The 14,663-nt window shown below is 38.9% G+C and overlaps 1 pseudogene; it reads left to right on the plus strand.

Moving 5' to 3' along the window:
* Nucleotides 1-11,155: 11,155 nt before the first annotated feature.
* LOC148038094 (amidophosphoribosyltransferase, chloroplastic pseudogene) lies at nucleotides 11,156-13,312 on the plus strand (annotated as a pseudogene).
* The last annotated feature ends 1,351 nt before the right edge of the window (nucleotides 13,313-14,663 follow it).

A 14,663-nucleotide genomic window follows, 5' to 3' on the forward strand; every position in this document is an offset into this window, starting at 1 on the left:
GAAGAGGGAGAGAGAAGGAAAAGACAAGAGAGAGGGGGAGAATAAAAGAAGAGAGAGAGAGAGAAGAAAAGCAGGGAGAGAAAAAAAGGAGAGAGAAAGAACCAAGAGAGGAGAAAAAAAACTAAAATAAAAGGTTGAGAGAGAGAGAGAGAGAGAATTAGACATGGGGAATTTGGGGGGGGAGAGAGAGAGAGAGAGAGAGAGAGTAAATTAAAAATTTAGAAATAGAGAGGAAAAAGAGGAGAGAGAAAGATGTGTAATGGATTGTTGAGCGAAGTTGTATCGCACGGCAACTTCGCTCACCGCTTCGAGGCAGCAAAGCTGCCACGAAGCGGCCTAGCATTCCGTGCATGGGAAGCGCGCGCGGAACACTAGTAATGTATTAAGTTATGATCATAGTCAATATAGGTTCTAAGACTTTATGGGGGTTTGCAATGGTGCTTTACAACTTTGTCTCTAACATTTTGGTTAGTTAAAATGTGAGTTGTCACACCATAATAATTCATATCCTTCTATGTCTCTTGCCCAATCTGAGTCACAATAACCAACCAAAGTGCTCTCACCCCCTCCAATGTATGAGATTCCATACTCCAAAGTACCTTCGAACACACTTTCATTTCTTGCAATGGCTTTCTTTTGGCTCATTTGAGAACCTTAGAACACAATGTACCTTACAACACACCTTGGTATGGCTTCGAAGGACCTGGAATGTACCTTAGAATGTGCTTTCCTCCAATGGCTTTAATTTGGCTCATTTGAGAACCTGCTTGAAGCACCTGTAGCTTCACTTATATCTAGGTATGTATTATACAAATAAAGAAGGCCTTCCACAACAATTTTGAAAAGCAAATTATTAACCAATGCAAATACATTTTATTTCAAAAGCTTCAAGTTAACTTTAGATGGAGTAATCATTCCCTTGCGGGTAACCATACCTAAAGCTTTAAGTAGGTCACTAATGCGCAAAAATTTAGTACACTTTGTTAAAAATGCAAAAGTTTGAGTCCTGTTACAAAAAATCTATATATATAGATTTTAACACATATAGTCCTAACCTAAAGATGAGGGAATCGAGAGCAAATGCTACTACTAATTGCCATAATGTAGTTGTAGACTACTAATAAAAAGGGCTTGGATATCATTTCACTTTTTCATAGCAACACATAAAAGACGTGTTGATTGAAGCCTTTCGTTTATTCCCCAAATGTAACATGGTTTCTACAACATCTAAAAATCTAGGAGTCAAAAAGAAGAAGAAAAGGGTAGGAACATTATTCCAAGAGACCTTCAAAATGTAGGCCAACATAGCTTACAAGATTCTTTGATTGGAATTTTCCCTTTTTGAGTGTCTATGTTTCTTGATTCCAACCATCACTAGAGTTTGCTAGGTTTCTAGGGTACTATTAACTAACATTCATTAGAATTTCTATCTTTTATTTTATTTTATCTAAGAAACACTTGAAATTTGAAAGATGCCTCAAGGGTGTACCTAAGGTTTGAACCCACTCACCCATGTACACACCCACACACTCAAACCACTTAAGTTAGAAGCCTATTAGCTTCTTCTATTTTAATTATTCATAAATAAATATTGATGGGTTTTTCTCATTTTAATGAAGGATTCTATCTATGTTGGAGATTGTGTATTGTAGGAGCTTAAAGAATATGTGTGATGTCAAAATCAACTTTTAAAATTTTTTTAAATTACATTTTAACTATCAAAGACAAGAAAAATATATTAAATTTGAATCGGAGTAGAAAATTAGAAAATAACTATGTGAACTCTTACATCCAATGCTCAAATGGTAAATAATCTCCTCTATCTCATTTATCTTTAGTGCAAGGGCATTTGAACAACGAGCTATTACACACTATTTCAAGGGCCCTTCAAGGGTGATTGCTTCTAGGTGGACCTTATGGGGACGACTTTGCACTCTTAGCTCTTTCACTAAAGTGTGTCTTTTCTTTTGGCTAGTAGATGCCATTTTAGATCATCTTATTTCTAAAAATAAGTTATTGTAGATGAACTATCAATTTAGGCATTTTGAGCTCAATCTAGTGATATCCTTCACGCATATTATGGTCATTGATTCAGGAAGCCCTCTCTATCGTTGAAGTCTCCCTCTCCAATGAGTAAAGTTTCGATCAATTAAATATTAGTTGAGTCCTTACTTACTAGTCTCTTAAGTCTCCTCTCTTGTAATAAATGTTTGATTAGTTAAATATTAATTGAGTCCTTCATTACTCTTGTAAGTCTTATACATATGCTAATCTAGCTCACTTGTACTTTCCTTCCGAGTACTTGAGGATTTTTTTAGAATTGCTTGATGTATGAATGAATGCTCAATAATTTGATATGAGAGATTTGAATAGTGTTAACCTCTATTGGTCACTAACCTATTACAAGTATGGTTTAAAATAAATTATTGGAATGAAGTAGTAAACTTAATCCATTTCTAATTCTTTATAATTGTGGATGCGGGGTGTGAAAATTTGAATAAGTGTGATGAAAGAGTGGGTTGCTTATAGGCATTGAGATTGAAATCCATGCTCTAGAGAGTTTAAAAATGACTAAACTCCATGCTATATTTTCATAGAAAAAAATCACATTGTAGTATTGTTGGTTATTTTTGAGATAGCATAGAATGTCATTTTATCACTAAGAGTTTGGTTTGTGAGTCAACTATGGCTAAATTTTAAGGAAATGAGTTAATTTATCAAATGCTTAAAGAACAAAATGGATTTTGTAGCTTTATCAAAAAAAAATTGTGAATATAAGACACCATATTCATGTGACTAGCACTCGTTATCTTGCCAAAAGAAAAAAGGGAAAAATAAGATGCATCACTAATCAACAAGACAAGGTGCAAGAAGAATGGCATGAAATAATAGGTACCTTTCACACACTTTATCAACTTATTTGGTTTCTACGGTGATTTGTTAATTGGACATTGGGAAACTTGCATATAAATGCTTATGACTCGTTAAGGTAATTATGAATATATGCATTGAAAAAGAGTAAATTTACTGTGTAAAAAGAACTACTACAACACGGAATTATAATTAACTCTTAGGGGCACTAGCACATATTATCAATGTCCTCCACCTATGAGGCGGAAAACCGCTCACACATATAATTTAGGTGGAGGAGGCTATAATCTTGAGTAGCACAAGGGTGTCAATTCCATGAATAAGGCTAAGTCCGCACTATGATGTGCACCTTGAATAGTTGACCCTCAAATCCCCATGTGTTCATATTGGGGGTGAATTGAGAGAGCGAGTAGTTGATGGTCTAACCACCTATTTTACCTAATTCATTGTTAGCAATCATGCTAGGGGTGAAGTAACACAAGAAAGTAGTTAATTTCTAACTAACCATTTTAATGGGTTCATTATTAGTTGAATGTTAGCATGTAGGATATTACAAACTATGCATAGGGGAGGAAAAACAACTACCCTCCTTAGTAATGAGACTCAATATGCATTTACTTTATGTTATTAAATATTTGTAGTTTTTATTTGTGTTCAATATCTGTGACTTAACTTTATTATGGTTTTCACTGGAAAATATGGCATTTTTTGTGCCCAATGTTTGTGACTTATCTTTATCATGGTTTTCATGAAAAATATGGCATTATACATTGAAATGGGAATCATGCTCACGGAGATCACCTAGAAATATCTAAGAGCCATGTCACACCTAGTGCTAATCGATCTACTTGGGTTTTCCATTCTTCTCTAGAAACTCATGGTCACATTGGGATGCCACTTATGTTTGTGTCAATGCAAAGGAAAAAAAATGTTGCCCAACTATTCCTTTTGATTGGCGAATGAATGCAACAACTTTTCAGCCAACCAATACGGATCAATGTTGCTCATTAACCTTTGTAGTGCTATGTTAAACCCCACATTTTGTCAGGCTTTATACGGCTACTTAGGGGTAAGAACCCCCCCCCCCCCCCCCCCCCCACTAGCATAGGGGGCAACTATGTGGTAGAGGGACAATGGGGTTCCCCTCCCCCCACTATCATTCGGTGTGACCAAGCCCTAAGTATACTGTGAGAGTTCAACATGAGGAATTTATTAAACCACCAATTTGAGAATAAATTACAAAAATATATTTACATAAGGGGATTTTTAAGACGCTTTTTAGAAAACCCTATAAACTTCTAAAGTAAAAGGGTTATTTAATTGATCTGAGCTCAAAATCACAAAAAATGATACTTTTTAGAATTTTTTGAAAGCACATAATATGTAGGTTTTCTTGAGCATGAACTCCCCATGGAATCATGATATTTTCAACTTTGAACTATTTTTTACATAAATATTAAGTAAATGTATAAAAGAAGTCAAGCCTCCCTAAGCATGCTTATGAATAAGTGGGGCTCTGTGTTTGGCATTTTTGCATTAAGGGCAAGTTGCACCATGCACCTATTATATTAAGGAAATTGTGAGCACTGCTTCTCCCTTTTCTTGGCTTGTTAGCTCCAACCCCTCAATGAAGCCATTTTAGCAAGTCCAAGAATGAGGGGTTTGAGTGTAACTAGATTGGTCCATAACAAAAGTACGCATGTAGTTGGTTGATGTACAATGAGCAGCATCTTCTCTTTATCTCAAATTTTTTCCTCTCAACTAGGGCCACCTAGTCGGATGCAATATGGATGCCCTTGCATGGCCTAGCCCTAAGCCTTCAAATCATCAGCTTATCATATGTTTTATTTCAATAGATGTATCGCAAGTTGACAAGAGAATGTCCCAAAGAGGCATAAAGAATGAAGAATGATGTGTAAAATAGGTCATTGCATAACATTGCTAGCCCAAATGACAATTTGCGTGACTGTTATAAAGTGAAAAATGATTATTTTTACTATCTAGCTAGAAGTTGCACAAACTATCAATTGACATCTCACTATCAAATTAATAAGCCATTTATCTTACAAGTAAAGGTAATAAAATCTTTGGTTGAGCTCATAAGAATGTTGGTGGTTGAGAGTATACTTGTAAAAAAGCTATAACAAAATCAAGGATGATATGTGTGCTTGCATAACATCTATTACTTGTGGTAGTTAGATACATACATGCTCATGCAATGTGCAACTACTCAAATAGTTGAGATGTTGGGATTCATTCACTTCAATATTGTAGAGCTTGCTATCTAAAGTGGAGATATAAAGAAGCAGTAAGATGCGTAGGAAGGTTTGAAGGGATTGATTGCTTTGCCTAATGTCATGAAGTAAGGGGAAGATGTAAACAAGATCACAATCCCCCTCATTCTATGTTGAAAGTGTTTTGCTCTTTACATTGATTGTTTTCATGTTTAGAGATCCAAACGCTTAACCATGTGTATTGGTCTATCCCACATAACTATAAGTTCAATGGCTTTATTAACAACATAATGCTCAAATCATCTTAAAGTGATGGAATGAAAAAAGTGGTCCAAAGGGTTAACCACATGTATTGGCCTATCCCACATAACTATAAGTTCAATGGCTTTATTAACAACATAATGCTCATATCTTCTTGAAGTGATGGAATGAAAAAAGCGGTCCATGAATCATCTACTTTGTCCTAGGGTCATTATATGTTGTGAAGTGACATTCAATTGTAATTTGTAAAGCTCAACACTACCAAAGAACATGAGCACAAGCATGGAAATAACAAAAAAAGGGCAATGTATGTTTTGCATGTCTATAGGACAATGCGTGGAACACATTAGAGAAACGCGGGATATGTGGAAATTATAGGAGGGGTGTTGAATTTTTGAGAGAGATGTTACTCATGGAGAGTCAACCTTTGAATGAGAGGATTTCTTTGAAGAAATCCTTAGAGAGTCGCACAGTAGGGTGATGCCATACAAGAGTTTAGCATAGTAGGGTGATGCCATACAAGAGTTTTGATTGTGTAAAAGGGAGGTTGGAGGTGGGGTCAAAAGGGACAAGGAATGTTTTAAGTGAAAAAGCATATCCAATAATGAAGACAATTGTGTAAGAAAGAGTGAAAAGGCTTTAGAGAAAAGCTAACCACTATTGAGATGGGCCATGACTAAAAGAATAAAGTGTGGGTAGGAGTGACTTCCAAGAAGATATGGGGGGTTGGAGAATTGTGTTAGGGTGATAAGGCAGGTGTATAGAATCTAATCCATACCTCTTCTCAAAGTTTCTTGATTTGAATAGGGTGGTAGATTGAGTTTGACAAAAGGTATATATTTGTCCACACATTAGTTGGGAGTCAACAAAAGGATTATGGTTGTCCACAGACCTGTAGGAGTTGGCAAAAGGGAGTATGGTTGTCCACACACTAGTAGGGAATTGGAAAAAGGGAGTATGGTTGTCCACATACCAGTAGGGAGTTGGAAAAAGAATGCATGGTCGTCCACACATTGTATGCTACTTTAAAGCACCCTTGCCCCTTTCATTTGAACCTTTATTGAATTGCTAGCACCCTCTAATTGGACTTTATCAATGATGTGGGGTAGTACTATGTCGATATTGAATTTGAGCCAATGGAAATGAACCATTGCCTTCTCTTGTCATTTTCTTTTATGTTGAGAAGATACTTTGCATTCAAATTTTTCATTGAGTAAAAGGGAGGATAAAGAGACTTTTGTAGAAGTGTAAACTAAGTCAAATCCTTCCTCAAATTTTGTTTAAAAATGTGCAATAGTATTTACTAGCTAGGACACTTTGCTACCTCGAAGCGGCAAGCGAAGTTAGCATGGCAACTTCGTTCAACAAATCATTTCTCATCTTTCTCTCTCCTCTTTTTCCTCTCTCTCTCTCTCTCCCCTAAATTCCCTATGTCTAATTTTTTTTCTCTCTCTCTCTCTCTTTTCTCTCCCCGCTTTTCTTCTCTCTCTCTCTCTCCTTTTATTCTCCCCCTCTCTCCTTTGTTTTCCTTCTCTCTCACTCTCCTCTTTTTTCCTTTTTTTTCTTCTTCTCTCTCTCTCTCTCTCATCATTCTCTTTTTAAAATTTCTTTTCTCTCTCTCTCTCTCTCTCCTTTTCTTCTCTCTCTTTCTCTCTCCTCTCTTTTCATTCTCTCTTTCTCCTCTATTTTTTATTCTCTCTCTTTTTAAATTTTATCTTTTCTTTCTCTATAATTCTCTCTACATGTTCTCTCTCTCTTTTTCTTCTTCTTCTTCTTCTTTCACTTCCTCCCCCCAAGTCTCTCTTAAAGTATGCAAACTTTATCTTTTTCCTATATATAATTCTCTTTATGTTTATATTCTCTCTCTTCTTCTCCTCTCTCTCTCTCTCTCTCTCTGCCCCCCTTTTCTTCTTCTCCCCTTTCTCCTAATTTTCCTTTTTTTTATTCTCTCCCTTTTAAATTTTATCTTTTTCTTCTCTCTTTCTCTCTCTTTTAAATTTTATCTTCTCTCTCTCTCTCTTTCTCTCTCCTCTCTCCCTTCCTCTCTCTCTCAAAAAATATATAAATTAAATTTTTTTTCTCTTTTCTCATTTTCCCCATCTCTCTTCCTCTTTTCCTCTTTCTTCTTCTTATTCTTCTTCTCTCTCTCTCTCTCTCTCTCCCCTCTCCTCTCCTTTCCTTCTCTCTCATCTTTTTTCTTTTTTTTTCTTCTCTCTATAAATTTTTCTAATTTTAAATTTTATCTTTCCTCTCTCTATAATTCTCCATGTGTTCAAATTCTCTCTCTTCTTCTTCTTCTTATTTTCTCTCTCTCATTTTCTTCCCTCTGTCTCTATTCCCCCTCTCTCCTCTCTTTTCCTTTCTCTCTCTCTCTCTCTCTCTCTCTCTCTTAAATTTTATATTTCCTCTCTCTATAATTCTCTTTCTCTCTATTCCCCCTCTCTCTCCCTCCCTCTCCTCGTCTTTCTTTTTTGCTCTTTGTATATTTCTTTCTCTCTCTCTCTCTCTCTCTCTCCTTATTTTAATTAAAAAGAAAGTTTCTCTTTTTTATTTTCTTTTAAATTTTATCTTTCCTTTCACTATAATTCTCTCTCTTTGTTCAAATTCTTTCTCTATAATTCTTCTTTTAATTTTCTCTCTCTCATTTTCTTATCTCTATCTCTCTCCCCCTCTCCCCTCTCTTTTTCTTTTTTCTTTTCTTCACACACACACACACACTCTCTCTCTCTTAAATTTTATATTTTCTCTCTCTATAATTCTCTTTTTTCTTTTAAATTTTATTTTTTCTCTCTCTATAATTCTCTCATTGTGTTCAATTTCTTTCTCTTCTTCTTATTTTCTCTCTCATTTTATTCTGTCTGTCTCTCTCACCCTCTCTCCTCTCTTTTCCTTTTTTCTTTTCCTCTCTCTCTCTCTCTTAAATTTTATATTTTATCTCTCTATAATTCTCTTTCTCTCTGTTCCCCCCTCTCTCTCTCCCTCCCTCTCTTCTTTTTTTTTTTGCTCTTTCTTTCTCTCTCTCTCTCTCTCTCTCTCTCTCCTTATTTTAATTAAACAAAACATTTACATTAAAAAGTTTAATTTAACAAAGAGAGAGAGAGAGAGCGAGAGAGAGAGAAAACCTAGGCCCTACGCATGAGAGAGAGGGGGGAGGGGGAGAAGAAAAATGTTTAATTAAAAAAGACTATTCTCTTTCCTCTTTCTCCCCCTTCTCTCTCCGTCTTCTTCTTTTCATCCTTTTTCTTCTTCTTCTTCTCTCTTTCTCTCTCTCTCTCTCTCTCTCTCTCTCTCTCTCTCTTTTATTCTATCTCCTTTTCAAAATATGTGAAAAAGTATGTTCGAAAAATTTTAAATTAAAAAAATATTTTAAAATATTTAATTAAAAAATTTAAATTAAAAAGTTTAATCTAATTGAGAGAGAGAGAGAGAGAAAGAGAGAGAGAAAATTTTGATTTAAAGAGGTTTGATTTAATTGTGAGAGAGAGAGAGAGAGAGAGAGAGAGAGAGAGAGAGAGAGAACCTAGGCCTTACACATGAGAGAGAGAAAGGGGGAGGGGGGAAGAATTTAATTAAAAAGGGGATGGGGAAAAGAAAGAGAGAGATTATAAGTGAGAGAGAGGGGAAGGGGTTTTAATTTAAAAAAGGGAGGTGAGAGGGGGGGGGAGGGAAGGATTTAATGAAAAAAGGGAAGGGGAAGAGAGAATGAGATATTGCAAGTGAGAAAGAGAGGAGGAGAAGGGTTTTTGATTGAAAAATGGAGGTTTGGAAAAGGGGGTAGGTTCTGGGCTTTCCGAACCTATAGCTAAAATAATATAGTAGTAAGATATGTGGTTGTGCATATTCAATCCTTCCTCAACTTGCTTCATGGACAAAGGGGCTTTGTGTGTGTTCAACATTTTCATATTAAAGTTTATGTTGCACCATGCATGCTAGCAAAAGGAAAGAGTCGGAACCATCACTTCTCAATCAACTCCAATCCCTCATTCTAACCATTTTGGACAAAGTCTTTGCAAAGATGGGAGGACAATAGTAGCTCGATTGGTCAAAAAGAGAGATACATGTTGTTGGTCGATGAACAATGAGGAGTAGTTTTCTCCTAATCTTACCTTAGGGTTGTCGATAATATTTACCAAGTACGGTGTGAGATGGTTGCCTTTGCATGGCCTAGCCCTAAGCTCTCAAATCATCAACTTATATGTTTTCTCTAGACAATTGAACTATAAGTTGATGAGGGATTGTCCAAAAGAGGCATAGACAATGAAGTGTGAATAGTAGAATAGGTATTTGAATGACATTGCTAACCCAAATAACAATTTATAGTGAGTAAAGTGAAATGTGATTTTTACTCTAGCAAAGAAGTTTCATAAACACTTGATTAACCCCTTGTTTATTCAAATAATGGGCCCTTTATCTTACAAGCAAGGTGGTACAATATTTGGTTTCACTCATAAGAAATACTAGTTGCTTGCCCATCAACGCTTTACCTAGTTGGCATTGTTGTGGAGCTCACAAGGCTATGCCTTGCTCATTTTGCATTTTTTGTGAGCAAACAAAAGCAACTCACAAAAATCAAGGGGGTGTGCTTCGTGTTACATGAACTCACTTTTTCATGCGTAACAATGTGCAAACATTGGATATAGGTGGCACCCTTTCATACAAGTATTGTACTTTGTGTGAGTGCACACACTTGGTGGATGTGTTCTTTTACACAATCTCTCACCTCAATAAAACCCTAGATGTGACATGAACTCTAAATACAACAATGAGTTGCGTTTGCTTTGCTTGCAATTTATTTGCAAAGCTTGCATCATGTGACACCTCTCTTATACGCTTCACACTCATCTCTTGCTCACTCAATGTGTATGTTATATCTACATACATACATGCATGCATGGGTATACAAAAGATATAGATGAGAGTGCATGCCACTTTGTAGTAGCACAAATTACACACACACACACACACACACACACACACACACACACACACAAATTAGTGTGCCACTTTATAGTGCCTTGCTATGATGGGTTATCTTTAGTGACACCATTGTGTGTCATTCTTTGGAGAGAGAGAGAGAGAGAGAGAGAGAGAGAGAGAGAGAGAGAGAGAGAGGAGCATCGATGTTACATGGTAGAGAGGAGAGGTGCATGTGTGTTTGCTGCAAAAATGGCGTACGAAGGCAGCAGGGAAAAAAAGAGAGTATAGTGCCTTGCTATGATGGGTTATCTTTAGTGACACCATTGTGTGTCATTATTTGGAGAGAGAGAGAGAGAGAGAGAGAGAGAGAGAGAGAGAGAGAGAGAGAGAGGAGCATCGATGTTACATGGTAGAGAGGAGAGGTGCATGTGTGTTTGGTGCGAAAATGGCGTACGAAGGCAGCAGGGAAAAAAAGAGAGTATGGTAGCATCTCCCAATTGTAGACCATTTGATTGATAATCAACATCTTAGGTGTTTGGCTATGTAACTTTGTGAGTCTTGGCCATGTCAAGCTCACAACCTAGGCGTGACAATGCTCTTAGCCTTGAGGCTGGTCATAATATTATAGCCTTAGTGCTGCTCATAGTATTTTATATATAATATTAAACTGCTGACCATATTTTTGGGTGGCTCCTGCCGCCTGCGCCACCTTGGGTTGTTTGAAACATTCTAATTTCTTATGAAATACTTAATAATAAAATAAAAAGCAGCAACCAAACGCAAAAGCTCGGATTTTCAGCTGAACTATATAAAGAAAGCGTGGGTTATGCCAGATTTACACAGGCGGCCCCCGAAGGACAAGCCCTCATTGTCTCGCTGCCTTTCTTCCCTTCCTGCCTTGCCTGTTAGGTTGCCCCCCCCACCCCTGCGCCCCTTTTTTTCCCTTGCTACAGCTAGGGTTTTGCACCTCCTTGCTTCCCCTTCCTCTCTCAGGCGGCTTCCTGAGACTGGCCATGGAAGCTGCAGCTGCTGCCTCGTCGTCGTTCTGCCGCCGTCAGTTGCTAAGCTTATCAGGCCAGAAGCTTGCCGCTTCTCGCCTACCTGACGCCGGTGACCTTCCCACATTGTCCTTCCGTTGTTGCCCAAGCTCCAGGTATTGCTTCACCCCCCACACGATTGCCTCTGCCGAAGGTAACAGTAGGTCCAGCTCCAGAAACCTGAGCCGCTTCGTGTTTGGGGCAGAATTGAACCATTGTGTGGCTGGACAGGTCGCCAAGTCCTCCGAAGCCCGCATAGCAAGTATTGCCGAGGGCGCTGCACCAAGAGGAGATGAGGAAGTCGGTAATTATGATGTTGCCTCCGGCGATGTTGTCAGAGAGGAGTGTGGCGTGGTCGGCATATTTGGTGACAGTGAAGCAAGCAGGCTTTGCTACCTTTCACTTCATGCCTTGCAGCACAGAGGACAGGAAGGCGCAGGTATTGTCACCTCAGACAATAGCACCTTGCGGTGTGTGACTGGACTTGGCCTTGTAGCAGAGGTTTTTGACAACAGCAAACTTGAAAGGCTTCCTGGGACGTCTGCTATTGGGCATGTCCGCTATGCTACAGCTGGGGGATCTGTGTTAAAAAATGTGCAACCTTTTGTTGCCAGCTGCCGCTTTGGAACCCTTGCTATAGCACACAATGGTAACCTTGTTAACTATAAGCATCTTCGTGCAGAATTGGAAGAGCAGGGATCTATCTTCAACACTTCGTCGGACACAGAGGTGTTTCTCCACCTTATTGCCACTTCTAAAGATGAGCAATTGGTTTCCAGGATTGTTAACGCCTGTGAGCAAATAGAAGGGGCTTACTCTCTTGTCTTCTTATCTGAAGAAAAGCTTGTTGCTGTGCGGGATCCTCATGGTTTTCGCCCTCTTGTTTTGGGGAGGCGGCAAAATGGTGCTATTGTTTTTGCCTCTGAGACTTGTGCTCTTGATCTTATTGAAGCAGAATATATTAGGGAAGTAGAGCCTGGTGAGGTAGTCATTGTTGACAAAGAAGGCGTAAGCTGCTCCTATCTGCTGACAAGAAGGCCTCGTCAGGCCTGCGTTTTTGAGCATATATACTTCTCGATGCCCAATTCAATTGTTTTTGGCAGATCTGTGTATCAATCTCGATATACTTTTGGGGAAATTCTTGCAGAGGAGGCACCTGTTGATTGTGATGTTGTGATTGCAGTGCCTGATTCGGGTGTAGTTGCTGCTTTGGGGTATGCAGCAAAGCTGAAGGTTCCCTTCCAGCAAGGGCTGATCAGGTCTCATTATGTGGGACGCACATTTATTGAGCCTTCTCAAAAGATCCGTGATTTTGGGGTCAAGCTGAAGCTTGCTCCGGTGGAGGCAGTTCTGAAAGGGAAGAGGGTGGTTGTTGTGGATGACTCAATTGTAAGGGGTACGACCTCCTCTAAAATAGTTAGATTGATTAAGGATGCAGGAGCGTCAGAAGTGCACATGCGAATAGCCAGTCCACCCATCATCGGTTCTTGCTACTATGGTGTTGATACACCATCTACAGAGGAGCTTATTTCATACAAGATGAGTATAGAGGAAACAAGACAGTTCATAGGAGCTGATTCTTTAGCATTTTTACCACTTGAAAGGTTGAGGGCAATGCTTGGAGACGAGGCTCCAACCTTCTGTGATGCTTGCTTTTCTGGATCCTATTCAGTTCCTCCTCGGGATCTTTTAAAAGCAATGGAGGAGGAGAAGCTGGCAGAGACATTGGCTGGTAGCCTTGAAGCTGTTGTAGACACTCGGCTGCTTGAAAGGACACGGCCCCAAAATGCACAGCCCATCCAAAGTGCACTAAAAGATCGAGAGCCTGCTGGAATTGCTTAAGCTTCATCTGCCTCTTGAGACTTTAGGTTATACTCCAATTGATTTTTGAGAGCAAGCACAGAAAGCTCCATGACTTGTATTTGTAAAGGTGTAGTAGCTTATAACTTTCACGTAATGAACTGTTAAAGCCACTGAGTGGGGCTTGATTCATAGCAAGTTTGTTGACTATAATAATGCCGGTGTATCAGTACTGGGTCTTGCAGCTATAGGCAATTAGGCTGTTTCATGTTTAAATCACTTTTGTACGGTTCATTTGATCAGTAGTGACTCGTCCTGAGAAATCTAAAAGCGTTTTACCCTCTTCTAGCCAGTCTTTCAAGAGGTACATGCAGATGTTGTGAGTTTGATCTATATTTTGATGGTGGTGTGCCCTTTCCCGAAAACCTGCAATTTGTTTATGTTAGACGTTGGAACTTTTAACTCACCCGTTTATTGCATGCCAGACATCTCACGTCCGTTTACCACAATCTGGAAACTAAAGCTTTGTGTCTTTCAATACTTTCGTTCTACTGTTCTGGAAGTTTTTAACATTTCGCAAAGCAATACTCAGGACGTGATCAGACTGAACTGCCTAAGGGTACTTTCCCGCGAGGTGTTTCGTCGCGGCACCTATATGAACAGAACTGAATGTCGTCAGTTTTGCGATTTCCTTCCCACAGTGTATTACATCACTCGCTGCCACCGGCTGAATATGATTGGTGCAGTGATTTGAGTGGGACTCGATGGTTAATGGTGCAAGTAGCCAATTGAGCATTTGAAATTTTCCGTTGCGGGAAATTTGTAAATGATCTTTTTTAACACCTCATCAGCACGGACGACCTCTTTGGATGGGTGTCAATCTAAAGCACTCAAAACGAGATCTGCCCCCCTCTTCCTAGAACATAAGCAATTGCAATCTGTTTGAAGCATGTAAGGCAAGTGGGAAAAACCTAGTGTGCTGAATTTGATGATGCACAGACCGTGTACGTGAAGAGTTTGCTTGTAGATGCTTGCAAAGGCAATCGTTGTTTCAACAGTCGAGTGTTCAGCTAATGATTAGGATGTGATGGGGTCATTGAAAACACATGCAAAACTCACTTTCAACGTTTATATGGGTGCACTTACAACTCCAATACTTCAACTTTGGACGACATTTTGCAACTGGTGTTTACTGTCATCTCAGAAATAGATGATGCGAATCTTGGCTGAGAATCCATAGCGGAAGAGCTTGAGGCAGCTCTCAAACGCTTGGGCAGAAATAAATCGCCAGGACAGGACGAAATTACTGTGGAGCTGCTAATGGATTCCTGGGAGTTGGCAAAAGATACCATCGCCAATATATTTAACAAGCAATGGAGCCTGGGACGTCTGCCTCACTCCTGGACCAAAAGCGTGATTACTCTCATACCTAAGCAATCCATCTACAAGGTGTTCACTATAGCGGACGCATCGAGGTTGGCTCCCCTGTTGCAGAAGCATTTGCACCGTATCTGCCTCACTCCTGGACCAAAAGCGTGATTAC

The sequence above is a fragment of the Lygodium microphyllum genome, chromosome 3, assembly GCF_053477565.2.
Source record: "Lygodium microphyllum isolate KBCC chromosome 3, Lygodium_microphyllum_v1.1.10, whole genome shotgun sequence".
Classification (NCBI taxonomy): domain Eukaryota; kingdom Viridiplantae; phylum Streptophyta; class Polypodiopsida; order Schizaeales; family Lygodiaceae; genus Lygodium; species Lygodium microphyllum.